This window comes from Sinocyclocheilus rhinocerous, unplaced genomic scaffold, assembly GCF_001515625.1.
Source record: "Sinocyclocheilus rhinocerous isolate Xijiao unplaced genomic scaffold, SAMN03320098_v1.1 scaffold683, whole genome shotgun sequence".
In the NCBI taxonomy this organism is placed as follows: Eukaryota; Metazoa; Chordata; class Actinopteri; order Cypriniformes; family Cyprinidae; genus Sinocyclocheilus; species Sinocyclocheilus rhinocerous.
Window position 1 is genome coordinate 718,336 of NW_015642819.1, and position 5,024 is coordinate 723,359.

Genomic DNA, 5,024 nt, shown 5'->3' on the forward strand with positions numbered 1-5,024 from the left:
TACACTTTTGTTTACAATTATAAATGTATATTTACAATTATCATTTTAATCGGTCTTTTCAGATATGTTTAATTTAAAATCTACGGAGAGGAAAACTTAGCAAAAAATATTTTTCTTTGGTTAATATAGCGTGTTGCCGTGCAAGTTTCAAAAAGTCATGTTCATCCAAAAAATCCCATATGTTTGAGGCATTACAGTTTTTCACTGGTTTATTTTGGAAATAATAGCATATTCTAAATTAAAATGGTTGGGTTTCTCAACCAGTGATTAGCAGCACTGTTGTAACTATAGAAAAGGAATACTTGGAGCAAAATATTTGAGTCAAACATGGGTTAATTACAGCCAGACATTATTTCATCTTGTTCTTCAGCATGCTATTTTTTACTCTCTTTGCCATGAAGCAAGGCTAAACCGTTCCATTCCTTAATCTAAGGGTCGTATTTAGGTGACCACGATTATAGCCCTTACGATTCCATATAACTAGCTGATTTAAGCAGGAGGACCTCACATCGGCCACAAATTTCCCCTTTATTTAGTGAAGCTTCCGTCATGCTTCTTGCTGACCCTCCGTACAACCTTGCTGAATGGGCAGTTTCGGTTGTACTCTCTGGTAGTAACCACACTGCAAGAGGATGTGTAGTTTGGCATAACTTAGTTCCAACATATAAGACTATAAACACTCTCCTGCAAAAATGTTATCGAACACCAGAAAAGAAGATTGTGATACGTTGCTTCTTGGTCAACCACACTAAACCAGTACCTTTTCTTGCACTTTGTGTACTCAAAATGTTACATTTGATAGCTTAAAGTGGAAAAATAAGTGGTACATCAGACATTTTTAATGTGGTTTCACCTTCCTGGAGCCTGTGGCCTCCCTGCTGATTTATACCATCCAGGTTTCTCACTCTGCCAACTGGCTAATTGTTTCAGGCTTCCGATGATCATCTATCAAAGAGAAAACAGAATAATGGAGAACGCAAGTATTTTTCTAGGTAGTATTTATATAGACAGAATGTAAGACTAGTAAGGAAATGTTTAGATCCTCATGTAAATAAATAATCTGCACCCATATTACAGGTTCATGCCAGGCTGACCTTCAATCAGTAAACGCAGCTCAATGTTTTACTAAAACCAGGACAACACTGTACAGTCCCCATGATTATTTGGTTTATTAATATAAAGCAGAGAGCGAAGAACATACTGTAGTCCAATAACCAACACAGTAATATATTAACGCAAACCTATTCTGCTCAGCAGCTTCCTGTGGAGAAATTACTGCAGCGTACATTAATGGCAAAGCAAGTATTAGAAACTTAAATGTCACAAATATCTTCAGGACAGCATATAATATGCTGAAAGCACATTTAATAGAGCCATACTTCCGCCTCAAGTCTTATTGAACATAATTGCTTGGGCCAAAAGAGTTTGGACCAGTGCCTCTTTGCATCAGTAAGGCAAATGGTTTTGCTGTCTGCTGTAAATTAAGGGCCCATTAGTCCCCAGGTCCAGATTTTTACAAGTTTTCCTGTCTTTATAGCAAAATTAAAAGTTTCATTGGATCATCTACCTTAACCTTTAATGGTGTGTAAAGGAATATCTTTAAAAAAAAATGTAAACAAAATCACAATTTTGGAGCTATTTTTTGCTTGTTGATTTAACAGCAAGTTTAAATATAAGCTATATTTTTCTTCATTTATTATGATCCTCAAAATTCCAAGTATATTATCAAAGTGTCACTTTTGGCCGTAGGATGGCTGCTATTGTGAAAACAGTCATTCAGAAGGCATGTTATGTGGATTTTGATGGAAAATGGCTCAAATACTATTCTAGAGTCTTAATATTTCTGAATGGCGGCAAAGAGAGGACTTCTCTGGGTGGGTTTTATTTGATCCCTGGGAGAATGTGGCCGGTCTGCAGTGTGCTTTATTCCAGAATGGAGGAAATCTAGCTTATCTGGGAACGCCTGGCATTTCCTCTGGTCTGGGTTCCATCAGAAACATTGCTACAGACAGGGATGACTTCCACAAATAGTTTTCACTGGCAGACATAAAAAAAGAGAAAGAAAGCTGTGTGCAGTTTTGCTAATAAGAATTTAAGGAACAACAAGTACAGACTTCCTGGTCAGGAACATTGCGGATCCAAAGGAGTTTCAGGTAATGATGACTGTGAAAGAAAGACATATTATATATTTTGCTTTTAGATTTCCATTGACATTATGCAAAAAGAAAGAAAGAAAGAAAGAAAGATCTGTGGAAACTGTTCATTCTCATTAACACTAACATTTTACACAAACGCAAAAAAAAAAAAATCTATAAAATATTATGAAGGAATTCCCCCATATAATTCAAGAATGATATATGAAGAGTTCATTTGCAAAAACCGATAAACGCCACTTTCAAAAAAAAAAATGAGCTGATTGCCGTGCATTATTCTCCACATATAGCGCGATCTGAACCCTGAACACATTTTGTCAAAAAAGCCAGTTTTGTCCACTTTCCAGGCATCGCGAGTTCACGTTTTACTGCAGAAGCCGACAAGCGCCCTTGTTGTTTTTTAACAGAAGCCGATAAGTCCATTTTAGCGAATCAGCGCACTGTATTCAGGTCAGGTGACAAGGCTACTTTCACTTTGAAAAGGCGTTTATCTGCTTTTAAAAAAAAACGACTGTTGGAGTTATCTGCTTTTGCTATAAAACTAATTTTTAATATGTAAAAAGACATACTTTCAATGAACTTTAATTTTGTAAATTACCTGTATTTGTTTAATTTATTATTACTTAATCAAAACAACCTAACTGCAGTTTGATTGATATTACTTGGAATGCGCAATAAAAAACTTGATTTCTGGAAAAAAAAATGGAGTTATCGGTTTTTGCAAATGATCTCTTCATATATCTTGCAGATGTAAATGCAGACGTTAAATAGACATCTTTGAGATGTACGTGTGCTATCAGGGTGTGTATTTTTATTAAAGCTCTAATATTTACAATTATGATGAAATCAGTTATATATATACACACACTAATTAAATGAATGAGGTTTAAACGTAACTGCACAAAGGAACTTGCTTGAGTACTTTCATAAACATAAGTTAAACTAACTCCAAATACTGCAAAAGAAAAGAAACAAACAGCTAAAGCCACTGCAGACGCTATCATTCAACAAAAATGTGCTTTATTACTTTGGGGGAAAACTCCTCAGATAAGCATCAAGGCCATCAGATATTAATTCAAACCATGATGCAAAACAGCAGCATAAGTGAAGGGTTATATACATAAATGGTGACTGGTTATAAACTAGACGCTAATCCTGATCATCTTTGGCAGCCTGTTTATGTGTCAGCTCAATCTTTCAGAGAGGAATCCCACGCTGTGGGGGAAGAATCTCAGTCCCTTAGAGGGAAACAGTAAATCTCTGGGCCTATAAAAATGTAAAGAGGCATGGTAACCTTCTCCTCCATGGCCTGCAGTTCCACCCACTGAAAGTATTTCACATTTTGTTTGCGCCTGGTCTGTACTCTCTCCTTACAATCTGATGCCTGGGTCTGGTCAGGAGGGACTGTGGGAGGGTGTGTGAACCCTGAATGGCAGACAATGGCATGAATGCATGAGCAGAAGTTAGGTTTTATATTAAAAGACTCACGTGCCTTGTCTAAGAGCTTAACACGTTTATCAGTTCATACAAAAAAAGAAACAAGAATCTCAGTTTTTTTGTTTGTTTGTTTTGTTTTGTTTTTTGCTGACTTTGACAGGCAAATAGGATGTACAATCATGTTGTTCTAAACCCATATGACTTTCTTTCTTCCACTGAACATAAAAATACATTTTTGAACAACATTCAAGCTACTCTTTTCCACGAATGACAACGAGAACTGGGGTGTCATGCCTAAAAGTGTCAACAAAAAAAAAGTATTATGAAAAAGATTCATACTTGAAACATACTAATTCAAACTTGTTTGCTACATTTCAAGTCCACCAAAGCAATATGACTGGAAGAAACTAAAATTTAAGTCATTATTCACTGATCATTTTTCCAGATTATTCAACCAGATCATTAGATCAGGCTGAAAAGATCGGTCTCAAAAGATTGTCCACGAATCAGACATCACATCTTCTCTCATCAGTGCATCAAGAAGAGCTAGGACAGATGTCAACATTTTAACTGAACAATATTTCAAATTTCAATCAGTTCCTTACCAGAAAAAAAGTATAATATGGCTTCAGAAGATGTCATTTGAACCACTTTTAATGACCTTTTTTTTTTTGTCATTTTGGACAGTCTCATTTCTCATTCAATTTCATTGTATGGAAAAGGGCAGCACGGATATTCTCCAAAAATTAACTTCTGTGTTCCACATAAGAAATAAATTTAGGTTTTGAACAACATGAGGGTGAGTGAATAGCAGTTTCACTTTTAGGGTTAACTATCTATTTAACCCTCAAAATCTGAGACAAAATATAGTTCTAAATGCTGCACGAGCCCAAAAAAATAGTGATTTGGCCCAGACAGTGTAATGCTCAGGGGTGGTCTTACCTGGTTTGCTGCGTGGAGTACTTGTGCACTGAGGTTCACCTCAGGCTGGAGTCTGGCACAGGGGAAAGAGATTCAGCATGAGCTGAATCTCAACACTATATACTTCAAACTAAAAGAAAGCTGCTCTTTATGGCTCTTGCCACGTGGCAAAAGAGCGGCTGCCATGTATTAAGAATCTAGCAAGTTTGAGAATGCAGGATCTCAGAGCAAGCCAGATTGCACTGCTCATGCCTGACAGCTTGACAAGTGTTCGGCCAATCCTGTGGTTTGTGCGCCTCTGCGTCAGTTTAGAACAAGTTGAAGCACAAAAGAACTTGGAACAAACACCGCTTAAGACTGTCCAAATAACACTGAGTAAAATGATAGTGCAGGCACTCCTGATTAACTTGATGGATAGGGATTTTTTCAGGAACTGTTTGAATAAAGCCAGTATTAATATAATAATTAATATGCCACCCAAAGTAAAATTCTTCTCAGAAACAATGTTATTTT

At 36.5% G+C, this 5,024-nt stretch overlaps 1 long non-coding RNA gene across 1 annotated transcript; it reads right to left on the bottom strand.

Moving 5' to 3' along the window:
* Positions 1–858: 858 nt before the first annotated feature.
* LOC107756573 (uncharacterized) lies at positions 859–4,699 on the bottom strand. Its single transcript, XR_001641833.1, has 3 exons — positions 4,533–4,699; positions 3,448–3,578; positions 859–945 (listed from the first exon to the last, which is right to left on the bottom strand). It is a non-coding gene; the product is annotated as an uncharacterized LOC107756573 (long non-coding RNA).
* Between the last annotated feature and the right edge of the window lie 325 nt (positions 4,700–5,024).